The sequence below is a fragment of the Pollicipes pollicipes genome, unplaced genomic scaffold (assembly GCF_011947565.3).
Source record: "Pollicipes pollicipes isolate AB1234 unplaced genomic scaffold, Ppol_2.1 Scaffold_6686;HRSCAF=7923_pilon_pilon_pilon, whole genome shotgun sequence".
Lineage (NCBI taxonomy): Eukaryota > Metazoa > Arthropoda > Thecostraca > Pollicipedomorpha > Pollicipedidae > Pollicipes > Pollicipes pollicipes.
Genome location: NW_023596921.1, coordinates 35,085,164 through 35,107,540, shown reverse-complemented (window position 1 = coordinate 35,107,540; position 22,377 = coordinate 35,085,164). Strand labels below are relative to the sequence as shown.

Sequence of the window (22,377 nt, the reverse complement as noted above, 5' to 3'; positions counted from 1 at the left end):
GCAATGCGATTGAAAGTGAAGCCGCGTCAATTATGAATATTGGGGAACAAAATCCATGCCTGTACGCGTACTGCGAGCGCGGCAACCGTCACATACAGCGCTCCGTCGACCGCCATGTGGGAGTCGAGAGTGCGCTTCGGAGGACCGCCACCCCTGCACGTAGCCGGACACACGTGCTCTACTGTCGGACCACCACCCCTGCACGTAGCCGGACACACGTGCTCTACTGTCGGACCACCACCCCTGCACGTAGCCGGACACACGTGCTCTACTGTCGGACCACCGCCCCTGCACGTAGCCGGACACACGTGCTCTGTTGTCGGACCACCGCCCCTGCACGTAGCCGGACACACGTGCTCTACTGTCGGACCACCACCCCTGCACGTAGCCGGACACACGTGCTCTGTTGTCCTGGCGCAGACTGATGCAATGGGATGCTCGTCTCTCTATGGGAAGGTCGGTGACATGGACAAAGTTGAAAGACGGCTGTTCGAACGTCCATATCGACCTTTGACGCCCAAAGTGTACGCCGGGAGCCGGAACAGCAGCCTGCCGCCGTCGCGGCGAAAAAGCCGTCATGCAATCACTCAGTCTGCGCTCATTTGCAAGCGACATTTTTTTTTTAAATGCGATTAACAAAAGGGTGCATAAGATACAGGACGAATCGTCCGGCACAGTGATGTAGTTTTCAACGCTAAATTACGCATAGATTTGACGATAACGGCTTGTATTCGGTTTTTAACGCTCGACCAGTTGCAAATGGCATTGCGATTTGCAGCGCAACGGTGCGTGGCACAAAGCCGCGGTGCGCACTGAAAATGCAGCCACTTCAGTTGTGAATATTGGGAAACAGCATTCAGGTCTCTAGTTGCTTTGAGTGCCGAGGTATAGTGGTAAAGATAAAAATGCGTCAAAAACGGCCGATTCCATCTTATCAACACGTGTGCACGTGCCACGTATCACATGGCGCAAAAAAAATGCACCAGATTGCGACGGCCCATTGCGTGATCCATCGCAATGTGCCAGTTTCATGTCGCTGCGACCCTTGGTTACCGAGATACGGCTTCGGGAAGCGAAGCGTGTCGGGCCGTCGGCCGGTCGTCTTGAAATGATGATACTGATGATACTGATGATGATGATGGTGGTGGTGGTGATGATAGCTACCTTAGAACGTCGATACATCAGCACCAGCAAACAAACAACAGCAAATAAACAAAAAGGGAGGGGACTTAACCGAATTATAAAAGAACAGCCTTACTCAGACCACACGAGGCACCATTGTCGTAGCGCAATTCATGAACATTTTGCTCAAATGCCCCCCTGAATTCTACGTTTCCCATACATTCCCTCGCGACTGGCCACACTCACCGCCTCAGATTACGCTCCCGCGGCTCGGCCGCCATTTACCCGGGCGATTAATGGCGTGAATCGCCGCTACTGCAGCCGCACCACTTAATTTATCGCATTCATCTTCGAGCTCTTCACTTAGCCGAAATGGCCGCACCTGGCGACCGCGGCTATCGACCGGGAGGCGGTCAGGCCGGCGCTCCTCGGCACGGCCCGCCGGTGGGACGGCCTCCCCCCCCCCCCCCCGGACAGCCCGCTGGTGGGGCAGGGAGCCAACTGCACAGCCCACTGGCGGGACAGGGAGCCTTCCGTGCAGCCCACTGGCGGGACAGGGAGCATCCCCGTACAGCTCACTGGTGGGACAGAGAAAATCACCTCGTGCAGCCCACTGGTGGAACGGGAAGCCCATCCCCATACTTGTATAGCCCACTGGTGAGACAGGTGTGTCACTGGTGGGACTGGGGTTTCCTAAGGCATAGTTCCCGAATCACTGGTGGGACTGGGGTCTCCCAGTGCACAGGTCGTGGATCACTGGTGGGACTGGGGTGTCCCAGTGCACAGTTCCCGAATCACTGGTGGGACTGGGGTGTCCCAGTGCACAGTTCCCGAATCACTGGTGGGACTGGGGTGTCCCAGTGCACAGGTCGCGGATCACTGATGGGACTGGGATTCTCCCAGCCTCACCAGTCCCAGTGGGACTGGGGTTTCTGGGTACTGCTGGATCTTTCGGCCAACCAAGATCCTGGATTTTGGTTCTCGCTGCTTTTCGACAAAACAAGGCCCTGGATCCTGGTTCCCAGTGGCTCTTTTGGACACCATGAACACCACCAGCACTACACCTTGAATACTGGCTGTCACTGTTTTTTAATAAGTACAAACTCTGGCTCATGGTTCTCAGTCATAAAATCATGCAAGCCACACGGACAGGCCACCTAGTTTTGCTGTGGCATTTATTAACAGCCGCATACCACAGCCAAGTTAAACGGTCAGTATGCCCTGATACCACCAACGTAACTAACAAAGCTTAACTCCTAGTTATGTGTCACTTCTCTTTCAGCTTAGAAGTAAGCGCATAACTAACTATCCAACTGGCAAAGCTTAACTGCTAACTCTTGATCACTTGTCCACAGGATAGAAGTGAGCACCTGACAGTTGAAACTATCGCACAGGAAACCCATATATTTCTGTTCTCACATCACATCGAAGTCACACACTGCCGGCAAGTAAAACTATCGGCATGCCCTGATATCTCTATTGCAACTAATAAAGCTTAACTGCTAGTTGGACATCATTGCCTCCAGCTCAGAAGTGAGTGCCTGCCAGCTGAAAGAATCAGCTGGATGATCCACATATTTGCAATGCAAAAACAGATAAAAGTCACACACCGCAGACATGTCAGGCACTCCACATGTCCTGATATCACCACTACAACTAATGAAGCTTCAATGTTAGTTGAAGGTGATTGCCTAGCATCTACAAATGACAGCCGACAGTTGAAAACAAGTATCATGGTTGCAGAATAGTTGGGCTGTCTTTTACTATTGGTACACTAATCAACTCCATTATGAGATTGCAATACCCCACTAGATTTCAGTAGATTAGAAACGCTGGTAGAGTTCCAACGATCCAACCATCAGAATGTCCCTGAAATACTGTAGATGAAACCCAAAAGTTTTTACTAAGGACGACTGCTGCAACTGGCAGAGTTGCGACAGTTGTTCGTAGTAAAACCTTTCGCATTTCATCTAACAAAGATGTGGCGAACGGGCTAAGACTCCTGGCTTTCGAAAAATACAAAATAGATGAGCATAATGTATGTGCACTGCGGTCATGTCCTTACTTGTCAAACTTCCAAATTCCTATCAAGTGGTGCCTAGCAAGTGGAAATACATCCAGCGGAGTCTGTGTTCTTGGCTTGGTTTGATGCTACTCAATTTGCATTACCTTAGCCAAAACGGATATAAACAAAACATATGGCGGAATAGACCACCTTAACTTGGGTCAGATACCGCCGTTATGTCTTGTATCCTATGTTATGTTATGCTTTGTGCCTTATGGCAGGTGCTCTCTGGTGTTGTTGCTGAGATGCTGTCATGAAAGCTTGCAGTCACCTGTACCTTGGTCTTTGTGGCTGCTGAGGGCTTATTGGGATGAAAAGGAGCTTCCATGACAGTAACCGGTGAGACAGGACTTGGCAGGCGCAATGGGAAGCAAAGAAATGATAATTTCAGCGAATCTGGAGCTTTTGTTGTAAAGAAGGTATTGTAGGTATTTTACTAGCCGCCTTGGAGCGAGCGCAGGCTGCAAGTGCTGAAAGGGGATGCTTAAGCCCTATTTACAACGCTACATAAATGCAGAAAAGTTGCATGGATAAGTTCATATACCTGCATTATCCAAGTTCCATTCTCGCAAAGTGTGGTAATGTTTGAAAGATCTGCGTTGTGGCAGGGTTGCATAAAGTAACTGCAAGCGGGACAGTTTGTTATGGCTTATGCACAAGCAAATATAAGCTTTCGGGATAGACTAAATGTTCATAAAGTCACCGTAACATGCGCATGGAATTTGTCTGCCTCATAGACAAAGCATGACAGCTGTTAACAAGAGTACAAGGTCAGCGACAGCTTCCGACGCCGCGGTACCACCACAAACAGAGTCATTTGATCGGATTTGTGCCCACCAGGGTCAGACAGCTGTCTTAAACTGCCAAAGTTTTCAAATTAGCGCTCACTAGATTACAGGAGCCCCGGGAAAGCACTGGGAAGAGTGAGGCTACATCACTACACCAAACGCCAGATACCACGAAGGCGCTCTTGAAGCTGGTAATTCATACCGGCCCTAAATTTTTCTATCTACGTTTCTGTGATATTATCTTACAGTAACACGTGCAGCAATCGTCGTCTGGAATTAATGCAAGATGAACGTCCATTGCGTTTTGTGAAGTTTCGTCTTGCAAATTTTTAAAACACCAACCGGCCCATTTTCTGAACAGTGAACGGGTTCTTCCTTATACATATATTTTCCAGTTGCGCAGTGTCCACGATGAGTCTTGAACAGATTAACATTTTTTCCACTCCAGAGAGCTTTCTGCACATAACAAAGCCCCTGTTAAGTCCGAAATGCGAATTCCATGTCGAATTTAGCGAAAAAGTTTTTAATCTTATGGCAATAACCTGATAACCAATCGTAAAAAGGAATGTTCTGAATATGCAGTCCTTTGTCAATATGTTGAGCCTACCATTTTTTGTTTAGGTAAGGCTTATAACAGTTACTCAAGCTTTGGTGGGCCAGAAATATCTAGCCGTTTGCAGCTTGGCTATATTCTCCGCCAGAGAGTGGAAAAAATAGGGTACGCTCACCGAGACTCAAGCACTGATCTCTGCAAAGCTGAAGTAGCTGTAAAACTGCTTTACACAAACATCGGTATGCGCAGCTCTGAAAAAAATTTTGACATGCTTATCAATCAGTGCAGTATAACATAGCAAAGAATTCAGACGGCAGCTAATTTGTTGGGATCTCGTTACGTCATAGTTAGAATACTGGACTGATATTCCAGACATCAGTTTATGACAGCTGACAGCTGGTGGACTGGTCCTCCGAATTAAAAAGGCTGATTCTCCGAAGCTGGAGTGACTGAAAAAGAGTCTTACACAAACATCAATATACCTTGCTCGAAAAACTTCGCCATTTTAATCAAAAGGCAGCCGAGATAGAAACTCAGAGTCTAGCACGGTTATTGTTTTTGAAATTATGAGCTTGAGCGAGTGTTCATTACAAATCACTTTAGTATTGGGGCAGTAATGCCTTCGTATTGGGATTTGTAGTGCCTAAGATGTTCCTAGCAACGTTTAAAGGGTAGATGGCGAAGGAACTGAAGCTATCACGTGTTGTTTACTCTCTGTGTTCCGGCTGTAAAACATTGTGCAGTTGTTGCGCAGGTAGATGCTATGGTTTGTCTGATAGTCCCAAAAAGTATGAACCTTATCAAGGAAATTGAACCTGGACCTTCGGAATCTATTTTTAAATGCTCAACTGCAGATGGAGGCTCCATGTTTTAGTGTCTGTGCTGGCATAGGTAGCATTCATTGGAGGTATGAAGTTGGTAGAGGATTTGGACAAGACTTCCAAATGACCATGGTTCGATTCCCTGATGAGGTGACACTTTCATTGCATACCAGATGAGCGATATTATCTGCCCGCACAATGCGGTCCTTCAAAGACGACGTATGGAGAGAAAAGCAAAGACGACGTATGGAGAGAAAGCAGCAAACGATGGCAGCTTTCCGGCTATAAATCTAATCATGAAAAACGAAGCCCTCCATAACACGTTCGAAAAGGCAAATTTCAACAAGGCCAGTTGTCTAAATATCCAGTGGCCATTGGTAGGCATGTTGGGAACCCGTCGCTTTTTCCCCAAGTTGGAAAGTGTCTGAAGGTATGATCAAGTGGGACATGGCGCGGGCGTGGGATGGCCGGAACCGCGTGAGGGCACGAGGGATGATCGGGACCGGGCGAGAGTACGAGGGAGGATCGGGACCGCGTGAGAGCAAGAGGGATGATAGGGACCGCGTGAGAGCACGAGGGAGGATCGGGGCGGCGTGAGAGCACGGGGGATGACCGATACCGAGTGAGAGCACGAGGAAGGATCGGGACTGCGTGAGAGCACGGGGGATGATTGGTGCCGCGTGAGAGCACGGGGATGATCGGTACCACGTGAGAGTCCGTCGTAGCTGACGGGCCTGAAGGCATTGCGCTCGGTGCCGATCCGCCAGACTGAGGATCCAGCCGATGTGTGCTGCGCCCGTACGGCTCGTTCAGGGGCTGCTCATGCATGACAAGTCGCTTCATAGCCGAAGAAACTGCTCTCGGCTACATCTGAGGAAACAAAGTGTCTTTGGCCGCGAAAGTGCTGATGTAATGGCGAGTGGTTGTGAGACATTCCTATGCGCTGATTATTTCAGCAGGGTTCGTAAAGGCTCGTTTGACCAAGGTATTTCACAGCGTCTTCTGTCTTTCATATAGCATGGGTAAGATTTTCAGCGTGGAAATTTGCGGTGTTCACTGTCGTTTCTGAGACATCTGGTCAATGGTCACAACATTGTTCACTAGTCTTGTCACATCTTTCACACGCGCTCGGGTGGGCGGGGGTCAAACTGACTTGTTCCAAAGGCTTTTCCAAAATAATTACCGAACGACGCGGCGTAGCCGCGCCAAACTTTGCATAGCTGTCGAAAATTGAATAACAGATATTTTGGTGCCAAAAAAATGATGCACTTGTAAAGTCGCTGGCCTATGGTAAGTCAAGGTCAGGTCATGACTGCCAGCAAAGGGCATTTCCAAGGATTAGTTCCATGTGATGCAACAACGGAGTGTTAGGCAAAGACATACACATCTGAGAGTTTCTTAGACAATAAACAATCAATTTTAGAATTGCAGCCACTTCCATCGATCGAGGGTCAGGTTTAAAGGTCAGTGCAAGGTCAAAGCTGACCCGCCTTTTACTCATAAGCCTGGTTTTATGGATTAGTTTCTTGTACTCATTTTAAATTTATTAATGACAGGGACCGCAACAAAGACGCAGCGTAGCAGCGCCAGATTTTGCATAGCCGTAGGCGGTTGAAAAAATTGTTTGAAATAACAAATAGACGTACATTGTAAGGTTGCTGACCTATGAGAGGTCAAAATAGGCTAGTGACTATCAGTGAAGGCAATTTCTATGAAAGCTTTCAATCTGATGCGACAGCTGAGTGTTAGATGAAGTCATACATCTCTAAGGTCGTTCATTAGACAATGATACAATTTGATTTAGGATTAGAATTAATTTCACCGATCTTTGGTTAGAAATGAAGGTCAAACCGAGGTCAACATCAACACGCTTTTACTGGAAGACCCGCTATAAGGGGTAGATTGTGATGCTTATTTCCAATTTATCGGCGACGGAAACCGCAACAAACATATCCCATAGGCTGCTTCATAGTCAGAGAAAGTCACTGACTTAAACTGACCCACACGACTCTTTATTTTTTAGGACCATCCACCTAGCCTAATCCTTGACGTTTACTAAAGCTCAAAAAGCAAAGCCATTTCGTAGCGTTTTGTCGCTATTCCCTTCTAAATGTCAAACAAGATCACTGACCACGTGGGGCCGCAGGCCTCATACCGATGGCGGCGTCTGTTCCCGCCACGCCCCGCCTGCCCACGTGTCTGGAGGAGCCTCATACTGATGTAGTGATGGAATAAACGCATTTGACCGAAGACGCTGGCGTACATCGACTTAAAATACTTCCATGTGACATCATCAGGGTGAGTAGGGATCGTCTCATTGTTTTGGATTAGAGGGCCTCATATTAATGATGTCAAGAAGAATAAGCATGCTCTTTCCCGCCGGGAGTACACGCAGCGGGCTAATTCATTGCCTTCGCAGACGCAAACATGAGCTGGTCTTCATCCGACTGTAATGTGAAGCCTCCTCGCAAAAGATAAAGACACCGGATTAAAAAGTGCGTGAAGCGTGCATCTAAGGGTCCAAGTAAATTGACAGTGAATGTTTCCCCCAAGGTCAACGGGTGGATGAACAAGTGTAGCGTGGTTAGAACCGTTAGCATCGTTTAATTGCGCCTTGTGTTTTCCGAACAATAAGAAATAGTATTAGCTTCGAGGCCTTAGCGTTTAAACATACGTATGCTGTCACAAACGAACGTTACGCGACGTGTTGTAGTAAGGCATCAATGATTTTGAAGTATTGCTTAAGTGAGGTATGGACGCTTGTATATGTAAACCCGATTTCTAATGTGAATAGTGATTCTTGCCGGAAAACAAAGCAAGGAATCGAATGACTGAAGCTGTCTTCGCACAGCAGGGAAAGTCCTGTGACACTTACACGAGATCTTTACCGAGCAGTTGACAAGACTCATACTCCTTGTAAACTAGCAGCCGCGCTATCAGGGCCTCGGCGGTGGCCGCTCTGTCCCAGCCCGGCACCTCCTCTATTTTGGCGCTCACACGGGACGGTATTGGCGCGGCACCTTGCGACACGTCCCACCTCTAATCATACCCCAGGCCGATATGACGGACGCATGATTGACCGCTATTTGATTACAATGCCGGGCTAGTGGCCGTTTTCGGTGATTTATTGCCGTCGTTAGCGAGAATGGCGCCTGTTCTTGTCCCTGTCTCAATCGTTTTCATCACATCGGAATAAGGGGAAACTGGATTTGATGTCTCTATTCCCATCGGCATATCGATTCTTCTGTGAGTAGCAGTACGACATACGCAGTAATAATAGCATGGCACCTTAGCTCAGGGATGCGCTTCTCATGGCTGATTTTGTTACTCTGTGCATGACGACAATGGAAATTATCTGACGGTCAAGTTGCGCATTTTTACGCACCCGTCATGTATGCATCGTTATAGTGTACAGATGCATGATTGTACCTAAAGATCTGTTTACTATGCACATGTAAACATCGGAAGTGCGTAGTGTTCATTTGCATCGGACAGAATGTCCTATCGGTTCCCACAAGGTAGTGGGGGGCGCTAAGATATTTTACATCTTGTTGTCTGTTGGAATTGCAGCTTTGCATGGAGATCAGACCAGACAAGGCCCATCATATTAATCATACCATAATCATATCAGACAATACTTTACAAGTAGAGGAGAATTGGGTGAGTTATATCCTGTCCAAGTATCATCAGGGCGATTTATTCCAAATTGTTGTGACGGATGGCCAGCAGCGGATCCACGAGTTGGCCAAGGGAGGGGGCGGGAAATGCTGTGTGCCCACAGAATTTGAGCCCTTCGAGAGAAAAAATATTGCATTCCGGCCATCACATTTTGATATTCTTTCATCTGGCATTTTGATACGGGAACACATCTCGCTGTGAGCAGCTCTAGAAAACTAGGCGTGCTACGTATGCACATGCGTGGAGTTTATTCATTTTCTCCAAATCACGATGGATCCTATAATTTTGAGACAAGTTTTCGGGAAAATATGGCGGAGTCAACTAAAGTTGGCTGCTAAATGCCGCCAAAATCAACTTCGAACTTGAAACCTATCTTATTCACGACCGCCCGGCTAATCGATGTGATCAGCCAATTGCTGAAGACTAATGCAAAGTTTTTACTTGTACCGTTATGATGGAGTTCAAAATATCCTAACATTCAAATGTATTAAAAACATGATGCACGAGTATAATAAGTGTCTCAAAGTCAAACGCCGACAGAAATGGCATGTACCGTCGGCGGTGCGTAAGAATAGCTTCGACATTTGCAAGTAAAAAGCCATCAGTGCATATCCCACTGCCGCTCTAAGGCCAAAGTGCCAAGAGAAACTGTCATCCTGTAGTAGTTTCGGACTTGTGTACACCTAGCAAATCAGCCAAGCCCGTACACACGAACAGGCACAACGCCCTGGTGCCCGCAAATATGACATGTGGGCTTTCGGCAACAGGGCAAGATCCTTCTGACTTCATCGGAAGAGCTCACGACCAATGTTAAGGGCCCCGGAGCGATCAAGAGTGTTCCGGCCAATTAAGATTTAGGGCCCCGCCAACGGCATAGGCTCTCATAGGCCCTCCGATATTATGGGAAAACTCAAGTCCAATAGGGACGGAGTCTGAGCGATTAAGGGCGCCGCGACAGGTCAAGAAAGAGGCTCCCGTCATCGGTATAGGGTCCTCAGAACAAACCCGAGACCAACGTGGTGGGCCCTTGAATGATAGTGAATTCATGCCCCTGTTCAGTCAAGAGTGCCCGGACGGGTTAACAAACAGGGACCTGATAGGAGTGAAGGGCTCTCCGCATTTGAGATTAAAGGGAAAGAGCCAGAGATCAATGTAGAAGGCCCCTGAGCATCGATTGCCTCGGTGTGTTGCCCGATATGGGCTCCAGCATTAACCAAAGGCTCTCCGAGCAAGTGGAAAAATCCGAAACCAATATGAAGGGCCCCTGAGTAGCCGAGTGTATCCCGCCATACGGGTCCCGGCTATAGTGTCTAGCGCGTTTCGGTTGAATGGAAAGAATCCATGAATAATCCCTGATCGATCAAGAGTGCCCAGAAACATTGTTAGACAGCGCCCCGACAGCAGCGTAGGGCCCTCCGAGAAAATGCGGACAGATCAGCGGCAACGTGGAAGGCTCCTTAGCGATCGGATTGGCCCGGCAGACCTTAAAATCCCCCCCCCCCTTATCACCACCCTTTCAGTCAGCAAGGAATTACATTTATCCGCACAGAGGCTCTTCATTTCCGCTTGAGACTGGAGGCTGGGAGACCAAAGACTTCAAAAGCGTGTTGTACTTGGTGTCAAAAAATTGCACCCGTTCGGCCGGTTATAAATCCATTCAGAGCATATGGGCTCTTCCGGGCCACAATGGGAGTATAGCCCCGTGACCCCCACCCTCTGGACCGTGTGCCCCCCTCCCCCCCCCCCCCCCCACATCCCCGCCACTGGCCCAAACAGCTTGACAGATGGGCTGCCGACAAGAACGTAGTGCCGTAAATTCAAATAGGAAGGACCCAAGGCCTAATGTGAAGGGCCCTTGAACGGCCGAGTGAACTCGAACAGGTTCACAGCTGGGGCTCCAACAAGGGCGCAGGGCCCTCCATTCAAACGAGAAGAATAGAGGACCCAATGTGGAGGGCCCCTGAACGATCGAGTGCGCCCAAGCAGGTTAACAGATGGGGCCCTCGTCAAGAGCGTAGGGCCCTAAGCGAATGGCAGGGAATTGGAAGCGCCCTAGATCAATGTAGAGTGCCCATGAATATATCACAAGCCAGCTTATCACAAGCAAGGTTAACCGAGACCAACGTGTCGGGCCCCTGAGCAATCGAGAATACCCCAGCAGGCAAACAAATGGGGCCCCGGCTATAGCACATGGAGCCTTTCGGGCGAATGGGCAAAATCCGTGGAATGCCTCTGATTGACAAAAGTACCCCGCTATGGTAGCAGAAAAGGCACCGGCAACAGCGCAAGGCCCACCGATCAGGTGGAAATGAATCAAGGGTAACGTGGAAGGTGCTTTAACGACCAGATTGAACATGCAAGTGGACGCATGGGGCTCCCGGGAATAGCTTAGGGGCTCTGGACAGCGTAATGCGCCTTAAAATCGGGTAACGATCAGGTTTTAGCGGGTGACCGAAATATACTATAACCTATATTAAATCAGTGCTGACGTCACAGATCAGGGATGGCACAGTGCTTGTTTAATACCTCTCAGGTCAGTGTTTTTCACAGATTTTTTTCTGCCAAGGTTCATTTAACATACTTACCATATAAAATGTCACATAACTAGGCTTATTATTGGTCGAAATAATCGTGACTGGTCACAGCATCTTGCGACGAACATGATCATTTTGCTTCGCGGCATTTCAAAGCGCCGTGCCATTTCAGACAGATGGGCTCGAATGCTCGCCACACGGTAATGAAATGGGTTCAGTGCAAGGCTGTAGGCTGCTATTGGCTGTGTTCGTGTCATGAGAAGCTGACTGGCTTGAAGAATGCAGCCAATCGTCAGTCTTTTAAGGCGCTGTTCAGCGTTTCTGTGTATCTACCAGGAAGGGCACCCGAGTAATGGTGTCAAAAGCTCCACCGATCTAGAAAGGCTGTTGTCCGTGGGTACCCAAACGGTGGCTTCAGAGGTCAACGGAGGGCGTTGGAGCGACACATGTCAATGATTCATCCGAGGCTTCCTGCTGCTGAGAGGAACAGCGACTTTGGGTTAAGAGGTCGAGCCATAGTTGGCTCCTGGGGGGGGGGGGGGGGGGCACGGGGTCATGCCCCCCCCAAAAAACCTCTGAGAGTATGCTTTGGTCTTCCCCAAAACATTCCCAGAACTTCATAAAAGTTTCGTCTACTTGCCGTCTGTTTTACCCCTAACTGTTCCAACCGTTTTGTTTTAACTTCTGTTTAAGGTTCAAAAGCATTTCGGTGCTTTTTTCGGTTTTAAATGGTGTTCCTAGGGTACTCGCGAGAGACACCATGCACTGGACCTCGGATCCCACACCAGCCAGCTGGTGACGAACGGTTGCCCCCCCCCCGCCCCCCAAAACTTCAGGCTAGAACCGTCACTGGGTCGAGCATTGCTAGTGTAGGCACCTCACACTGTCCATCGCACCTCAGGTTTTTCGTACCGGCCGGTGGATAGACGTGAGAATATAAATGCTTTTAATTGTCATTATATTGTATTTAGATCTAAATAAATGCCGTAGATGTGATCAAAAAATGCTGTTTGCATCTGCTTAATTAATATTGCGTGGATTTTGCTGTTGATTGGGATCATGATAGGAAGTGCGGGGTCTGCACTGGTAATACCAGTGATTGTCCGGAGATGTTGCAGGTCACCAACACTTCCAGCTAGTTGAACGATGACGTTACGAAGCCAAAAGTAGTGTTCAGGTGCTTGTAAAACACTTTTATCGGTAAATGTATGGTTACGGGGATCCAGTTTTGTAAAGTACGTAGGTGTGAGGGACGCAGAAAGTAGCTGGGGGAGAGGGGAGGGGCGCAGAAAGAAACATTGACTTAGTCGGCTCGCGCAATGCAATCAAAATAGCTTTCTTCCCAAATTTGACGCACTTTCTTTTCAAACTTGTGGGCAAGGGCGTAGTTTCTCAAAATAGGCTGGGGGGGGGATGAGCTCTAAAAACAATGACTAATTGAACTGATTGATAAAATAATGATTAAAACATAATTACAGCAACAATTAATAAGAACACCTTCGATTATTACCAAGATGGTTGGGAAACTACACGCCTTTAGGGCTGGCTTTGTTATGCATTCCTTTATCTGATAATTTGATTAGCTTTGCCTCAACCATCATTCATGGTTTGATGACCGGCAAATGATGTTTGAGTGTAAGCGAAAGTTCCGAAACAAAACTGTTTAGTGGTTACGCCGCATTGCATTTCATTCATCCTTGTATTTTGTAGCTTATCGCTTTACGTGGGTTGTTAAGTACATTTGCGAGGAGCAGTACGTATATCAATAAGACAGTACTAATAGCCTTATCCCTCGTAGAATATCCAGGAGAATGGAGAGACGGATATGTTGATGTTTAGGCTGCATGCCTTTGTCGAAACAAATATCAGTAGGAGATTCCAAATTGCCTGCCGATCTCGCTCAATTTTTAAGGTTTTTTAACAGCGAGGTACAGTTTGTGCAGGTCTCCAGTATTCAGGGAACTAAAGAAGGGCAATTGCCAGCCATCACTATGGCACGGAGCATATCTAACTGCGAACGAAAATACGCGAAGTATGTGTGCACGTCGGAACGAATTTAAATAAACAAGCACCACGCATCACGCATTCTTCATACACGCAAGCAATTTCAAGTAAACGATTTCAAGCAGGCAGACATCACACATCATGCATCACTTACGCTGAAAACGATTTCAATTAAACAGGTATCGTGCATCACGTGACGGGCATCACCTATACATGAACATGATTCTAACATGCGCTCGGGTGGGGGTCAAATTAACCCCCTGAAGGTTTTCCCAAAATGGCTTCCGAACGACACGGCGTAGCTGCGCCAAATTTTGCACAACTGGAGACAATTGAATAGCAGATCGCTTGACCTAAAAAATTGCATATGCCTTGTATGGTCGCCGACCTATGGCAGGTCAAATTCAGGCAATGATTTCAGCGAAGTCAATTTCTAGAGAATCGTTTAATCTGATGCAACAACTGAGCGTTAGACGAAGCCTTACATCTCTGAGATGCTTTCTTAGGCAACACAAATATAGAATGAGCAAATTTTGTTGACCTAAGGTCAGGTATGAAGGTCAGACCAAGATCATAACCAACCTGTTTTATGACCCTAGGGCTTGCTGTGTAGGATAGTTTATCGGGGTCATTTCGAGTTTATTGATAACAGGAACCGCATTGTACATGTTCCATGAACTTCTTGGAGTTCAGCTTAGGTCATTGACCTAAAATTACCCAGACCAACATTTTGCTTTCAGGAACATACTGCCTAGCGTAATCTTTGTAGCTTACTCAAATGCAAAACTTAAATCAGTGTTGTATGATTTTCGTCACCATGGCCTTCAAAATGTCGAACTAGGTCGCTGACCTTAGATGATCATGTAACCTTTTGCTTAGAAAGAGTTATCTAGCTTCTGGGAGCACCTTGGAGATCAACCTAGAATTTGACCTTGTTTAACCTTACTTGACCTGAAGGTCATGACCTAGGATCCTCAAACTTTGACCTAAGTGAGCTCACGTACAGGTTAATGTACCCTGCAAATTAAATGTCTCTGGTTTTCTTAGTTCCCGAGATCTCAGGGGAGAGTGTCAGATTGACCCCCAACCGAGCGAGGGGTATCTAGCCGGCCACCTGGGGCGCGCGTTAAGTTAGTACGCATCACATGTCAAGACACTAACCACATACGCATAATTAGCGATGATGAGCCATGTTCGTTAAGGTCTGGTCGCCGAGTTCTGATAAGAATAGGTTCACTTAGTTTCTTGTTTGGATGGTCCTCTGCTCTGCAGATGACTTTGAGCTCTTAAAGGAGTATAGGGTCGGTACCTACCTGAATTCCAGCCTGAGCGTGATTTATTAAAAAATAATCGTTAAGAGGGGTATTCTCTGCTTTGCTTTGTATTATCTCGCAGATGCTCATTACCTCTCAAACGAATTGGGCACGTGGACTCTCGAGCATAGGCTATGTCCCTCCCATGTTTTTCACATAGTTTATACCCAATTTCATAAACCACATATTTTACGTGCAAACTCTTTGATACCCAGACTTGCCTAATTAACACCTAATGGCCCTCGGGCACTTAGGCTTCGAGATGGAACATTTCACAAGATACTTTTTTGGCTTATTTGCCTTCTTCCGAGCTATGCGCACGAGCCGTTTTGATTATGTAACATGTTTCATTTTCCAAGGCAAGTGCTCAACTCTGTAGGATAGTATAAGGAATCTGTTGTCTATCAGGGCGTATTCCCGTTTCCTACTAGCCATTCCCCACGTGCTTTAGATAGATCTTACCTCCTCCAACATTGCACCTAAAATCCGCGGAGAATATCCACTGCCCAACAACAGAGTCCGTAGATCGTTGATGCTCTTTCTTTCTTTTTGACTACTTCACGAGTTGTTTTATGTCCCATGAAACACGCTACTAATCATATTGTGCTTAATGGAAGTTGGATGTGCAGATTCGTAGTGCGGAAGTACGCCAGAGTTGTTGGGCTTTATAAAGAGCTCCGTTTCTAACGTTGTGCGCTTGTTCCTCCTTTCTGTCGTCACTAGTGTATGCAAACATGGGACCCTTGGATGCTCCATCGCATGAGCATTTGACAGATGAGCACTTGCTTTGGGAGATCAAACGTATCGGTAGAAAATCAAAACTGTGCGTACGCTTAGCTTGGAAGAGCGATAATAAGCTCAAAAAAGTATCTAGTGATATCTTCTATCTTGGGGGTCAAATGCCCGGGAGGAATAGGCGTCATTTAGACGTCTGTGTTTCAAGGGCTTTGCACGCAAAAAAACGTGGTTAACGAAATAAACTGTAAACCCGCGTGAAAACATAGAAGGGACATAGTCTATATGAGGGAGTCTATCTATGTGTGCGCCTTATTCGTTTGGAATATGATGAACACCTGCGAGGCGCTAAAAACAAATGGAACAAGTATACATTTCTATTACATATGCAGATCCATAGTGTTCGCCCGAGCAGCCGAGACCGAGCTGGCAGAAGTCGTAAAACCAAAATTGTGTAACGAAAAGGGCAATAACTTATCATGTCGAATTACAGGATTACGACATAGCACAGACGAGTGCATTTGGTATACACATCGTAAGGCATTCAGCTTGCTTGCGATGCAATTTACGCTATAGAAAAAACACACAGGCACAACTTCCCCCACGATGTGGTACTAATTACCTCGGGCTGGTAGGCTGTCACATTTCAGTGGTGTTCGTTCTTAAGTCAGTTACCAAAAAACGTAGACGTGCTCTCCAAAACATCCACGACACATATAGAGCTAAACATTTAAGTTGGCCGCAGAATAAAAATGGTGCACCGATCCGCAGAAATTATAGCAGGAGAGAGCTCAGAGTAGAAACTGGTGCAACTCTACCACTCCCCCCCCCCCCCCCCCCCCCCCCCCACTACAGCGCAGAAGGCTACAATTGCTTTGGTTTCAATAACCTAAAGGCATGAGGATATTATCCAACATTTTCGGAATCCAGGCTAGGTGCAGCATACCTACGCATGCACTCGACAGCATCAGCGGCGTTCAGTCCATAAGCGCAGGAGGACACTCTGTAGTACGCCTTCTGAATGATTAAAACGACCATCTCACGTCATATATGATACTTTAGATGTGTACTTGTTCATGACCTCCGACTGATGAAACAACCACGACTGCGACCATTATTTCCTGCCAGATTACCGGCTGCTTCAGACTTACAGTCCACGCGCGCCACTGTCCGCTGGCAGGTGCCTACGGTACCTCTCAGTGCCTCTTTCACCCAGGAGAATAAAACAGCTGCGTTAGTTTTGAATCCCATTGCCTAAGTACCAAAACCACTCTTTCAAAAAGAATTGTTTACAGTGGGCCGTGTGGTAGCTAGAGTGCAACGCGCCAGAATGGTTGGTGACGCCGCACAGGTTGTGCTTGTAGTCCCCCTGTACAGCAGAGTATGACGATAAGCCCCGACCACTAGCGAAGAAGTCAACAGTGTTATTTAGCTTGCCATCGGTTTGATCTTGCTGCAGCGAGAACTGTTTTAGGCGCGCTAAAAGGATGCGTGAGAGCATCCGAATCTGGAAGCTCTTGGGGCATTTCCGCGTTTCTGGTACATGGAGCACGCCGGCTTTTTAACTCCATCAAACACCTCCTTCTTGGTGAAAAGTTCAAAGCAAATGGAACAACAATGTAACAATGTAACCGCATCTGGCCCGCTGCGGACGAGATCGGTGGGTTCAGGTCCCAGAACGGGTCGAACGTTGCGGACGCTTGGCCATAGGCTGCGCACCGCAACGTGGACTTGAGTTGTCCAACAAATAGATGAACGAACTTGGTCGGAGTTCTTGAAGAGCACGACAGGCCCCAAATCACCGGTGGTTTCTGTCTAGCATTGAGGGTGTCGTCAGTGGTGGTTTTTGGCTTGAGTTGGTTGTTGACGCGGTACACGTCCTCGTGTAAGCCCTTCGGCAGGTATCTGAGAACCTCCTGCGCATGTTGTTGCTAATAGCCTATGAATCGGGTCACGAACGTCCTCTCGGACCGTGCCTTCAATGGGGAGGTGGTCAGGCCCGGCCAGCCTCATCTGAGCTTTCCACAGATTTTCATCAGCGTGGTAGATTCTCTGAGTGTGCCTTCATGGCGGAGGTGGCTGTATTGATGCCTTTCGAGTACTCGTTCCGCAGGACGAAGTCACGGGAGGCGTAGGTGTTGCTCAGGCATTGCAGCACAGTGCTCCTAAAGCACGTGCTGCCTTTGTTCTGGAGACCCGTAAGGCCGAGTGGATGTGTCGTAGGCCGCGTTCTGGCGCCCATTTCATTCTTGGGGAACTTGGCATTCGTTGTCTCTTGTTTTGTTGACGCCGCAGGCTGTCGCGACGTGCCGTCTTTGTTATGGGCGTGCACAGGTTCTTCTTTTTTGAAGCTGTGCACAGTAAATGTCACAGTGGCTGTTTTCCAATCCTTGAAGTGCGCTAGTAGATGCTTCAACCAATGCCACAAAATATTACTGCCTGCTGCTCTGTTGATATAGATGGCTTCGTTCACACTATCTTTGCAGTTAAAAAAGCACAAAGTGTAAGCTTTGGTGGATTGCTTCAACAGAATCGGAAATTTTCCCGAAATGTCTGTTCTTACAGCAGCATTCAATTAAAGCATGGCATTTCAATAGACTGAATTTACAATCCAGGTATAAAAACCTGATCGTCATGAGCAAAGCAAATGCCATTGCGATGCAGAAGGCTGCATCAATATCTTGTTAGTCTGTTGACAGTTGTGCTGAAAATGCTCCCCTCCCCTCTCCGAGTCTATGGGGCCATTCATGTTTAAGTCGAGCATACCTAACATAGACAAAGACGCCGTTAGACTGCGTCAATGGGACGCTGCACGTGATTGGATTTCAAAAATTCCCGTCCACTGAGGACCGTCTCACGTCTCCGCATTAGAGCCCATATTAAAAATCGTAACAATAATCGTTCACCATTAATCAATTTCGCTCCTCGTGATAGTATTTGAGCTCAGCCTCTTCCAACAGTTAGCGCCCGCGGAGCGCACTGGCTCCGAAAGATTGTGATAGTTGCATCAACTTGCAACTTTAAGCATTTCCTAGGAATATCCCTAACTTTAAACTGGTCGTTCATCAGACTAGTAACAGGGGACTGCAGAGCATATACGAGCCATGAATAAGTTGGTACGCTTTCGAACCATTATTCACTCCTTTCCCGGGATTGTCTTGCCGCATTTCACTGATTTATTTTAGACGATCGTGCTGCTTGAGGTCGGCCGGAGTAACGTAATAATTTCCGGCCTTGGTGCGTACAACAAAGACAAGGAATATAGAGCATGCATTCTGTGTTGTCTAACTTCCTTCAGCGCTTTCCTATCCCTGCAGGAGACAGGATGACCCCCGAATAACGCGGCAGGCGCCCCAGCCAAACTCTGAAATAGCGGCTCTGTCGGCACGTTTATGTTGTTCATGGCAACTGCGAGTCCATCGGGCTGCCGGAAACGCCCAGCTGTGTTGAATAACTGCAGTTTGGCACGCCTCTCATACACCATTTGTATTGAGCCGAACTGCAATCACCACAGCGCAGACCACTACACACGCGCAACCGGCTCACGTCCCCAGCGGACCGTAATGATCAACTACTAACAACTGAAACACACTTTATGCGATTTTGTTAGCGTACATATCTTCCGAAAAATGTTCTTGCGCAAGATTCATTGTTTCCACCGCATGCCGCCACCGTATCCGCCCATGAACGAAGGCGTTTGACATGTGACGTGAGGTGCGCCCCGGTGAAGCCAGCGTGTCACGCCTCAGGGCGCGCCGCCGCTCGACCCCCGCCGGAAACCTTGGGTTTCCGGTTCGTTGGTCAAGTGTGGATCCGGTGCGTCAGCGACGATCGCCACGGTCCGGCTGAGTAGGGGAGCTTCGCTCTGGCTGTCAGGGAGGTCCACCAAACTGTCCAGGCCGGCACGACTGCAGAGGGGCGACCTTCAGCTCGAGCCCGGTAGAAGTTGGGGGGGGGGGGGGGGCGTCCGCACGTCCGGTCAGAAACCCACTCCGCTCGGCGCGGTAACACAGCACAGGTGGAGTGATACCTCCTCCCAGGCAACATGGCGCAGTCGGGGTGTTACCTCCTCCCAGCCAGACAGGCGTCGCCGGAGCAACGAAAGTCCGGCCGCAACCCCGCTCCGTCCGGCCCGGTAACACGGTGCAAGTGGGGCGCTTCTTCCTCCCGGCCAGCCGGGCGCCGACGGCGCCGTCAAAGGTCAGATCGGCCCGGCATCACTTAAGCTGGGAATCACGCCGACCCGGAGCTGAGCTGGAGGCGTCGCCGGCGGTCCGGGAGACCGCAGCGTCAGCCGGAAGCCTGCGGCGGCTGCCGCGGCCCGAACAGGACGCTGACCAGTGAGCCGCGCCAGCCGCAGCTGAAGCCACGCCCACGCCAGCTGTCCGGGCGCCGCGCCCGCACGGCAGACGCAGGACGGCGCCGGTCGACAGCTGCTGCCTGGGTTAACCGCAGCTGCTGCGAGCAAACAGGCAGTGTCCGCTTCAACACCAGATGCGCCAGCGTGTGAGAAAATGGCCACCATTCGTTCAGGTTGTCCTGACAGCAAACTTGCACGCATAAGAGAGATCTGTCAGAAAAAAGATGTGATTGTGGGATACTTCAATTAGGTTTGCCAGCAACGTCTGTCTGTCTGACTGTCTGTGACAGATTAAATTTGTTTTCCATCACCCACATACGTCCCTGGTATTTTTTGTCTGTCTGACAACCACACCACGAGGCTATCACGGCCCGGTTGGCCAAGAATTTATCTGAACGATGTTGAATGCATCCAGAAGTAATGCAAAAACAAATCGCCTGCAAACTATCAAGGATCTTTTTTTGCGGTTGCAAGAAGTCATATTCACGGCTTAACTAAGCAGGCTCGCAAGCACTTTTGATAACTATTTTCATCACAATCCGGATTCTGGAATGCAGCCTGTGTGAATGGAATACCTCATATTAATGCTAATGAAAGAAAGTTGTCGCTGTGAGATAAAATACTGAGCTCGAAAGTGTTGCTGTGACGCTGAGCGTCATCAATTGTTTGTCCAATACATTGTCAATGTAACTGATGGGGTAATACCTCTTCCGCATGCTAAAGCGACAACGTCGTTATTCAACCAGCCTTGGTCACACTTCACTTCATTATTTAACGGGGTGAAAAGTCAACCTAAAAAGTACAAAAGTCAAAATCCAGATTCCTTCTTGCTTGTTTCTACTCTAACCCTCGCCCTGATTTGCCGTTTTTCATCATGCGGACTGCTAAGGGAGGGTTTATGCCACACCCCTGCCGTTTTCAACCTTACAAACTCGGAGCCCATCAAAGCGGTAGATGGGACTTCACAAGTTGTCGCGGTTGGAGGTAATTGGTTTGTTTTTAGGTCAGTAATTAATCCTGCTAGGCCATATTATAGGTGGCAGGCCTTATTAAGGTATATCTTGCCGTGCGCGGCCCTAGACATCTCGGCTTGACGCGTGAGCACATACGCGAAGCGCGTGCAATTTTCCAGTTCATGGAGGCATGGGGGGACAGTCTCAGCAACCTATGGATCCTGTCATTTGGGTCTAAATATTTTAGAGAGTATATGGGGACGTGACTTACATTTTGATGCTTGATATTATCAAAATCAAGCATGACACTTGATTCCCATGCTCGTTACGGCTGGCCGGTCGGTCGATGTGATGAACTGATACCTGGTGACAAATGCACTTTTACTCATGCATAAATGCACGACTTATGCATGAAGTTTTCAACTTTTTTGACTGTACGCAAGGAGTTCAAAATATGCCAACATTCAAAATGTGTTTAGAACGTGATGTACAAATGTGAGTGTCACTGATTTAATGACTAGCGGGAAATACACATACCTCGTCGGCGGTGCGTAAAATTATCTTCGGCAATTCCGCACACAGTTACTTGGTACATGTCCAAGTGCTCCTCTCTGCGATACGGGCGCCTGGAAAAACCTCATCATGTAGATCTTGGACATGTGCATATCAGTCAACTTAGCCAGGCCCGCTCACATGAGCAGGAGCAACATCATGAGTGATGGAAGTATTGGCGCTCGCAGGGGCATGTTGAGCTTTCGGCAACAGAGTAAGGTCCTTGACCTCATTTAAACAGCCCATAACCAAGTTGAGCACCCCGAAGCGAATCCAAGAAATCAACCGCAGCGTGGAAGGCTTCTTAGTGATCGCATTGGCCCGGCAAGTGGACGTACAGACCCCTCCCCGACAACAGCGCTGAGCTTTCGGGCAGCGTAATGAGCATTAAAACCCCGTCCGATCCTCATCCCCTCAGTCAGCGAACAGTTATTTTCTGTCTGCGGGTGGGCCCTTCACCTTTGCATGCGACTGTTCACGGTCATCTGGAGGCCCAAGGACGTTCCGTTATGTTACATTTTGTGTTAAAAACCCGCGTTCATTCGGCTGACTACGAGCGTCTTCGTAAACTATGGGCACCCTCGGGATTCAAGGAGACATAGCCTCATGGCCCCACGCTCTGAATCCGCTACTGCGTGAGCTCTGGTAATGTTACTGTACCCTGCCGCGCGCCTGGCGGAATCTCGACTGCCGCCAGTCAGCCGCGCGCGGGCCGTGAATCGCCGCACGCGGGCCATGGACCATGGCGCACGCGCGGGCAGTGGGGCACCGCGCACGCGCGGGCTGTGGAGCACCGCGCACGCGCGGGCAGTGGAGCACCGCGCGGCGCTCTAAGCAGCTGTCACTACACAAAAACCAGACATGCTAGAGACACGTTTGATGAGTGTCAAAACACGCTC

General features: G+C 48.5%; 1 pseudogene; it reads left to right on the top strand.

The window, feature by feature from the left end:
- LOC119108228 (isocitrate dehydrogenase [NADP] cytoplasmic-like) overlaps window positions 1-22,377 on the top strand; it is a 147,133-nt pseudogene that overhangs the window by 65,780 nt on the left and 58,976 nt on the right.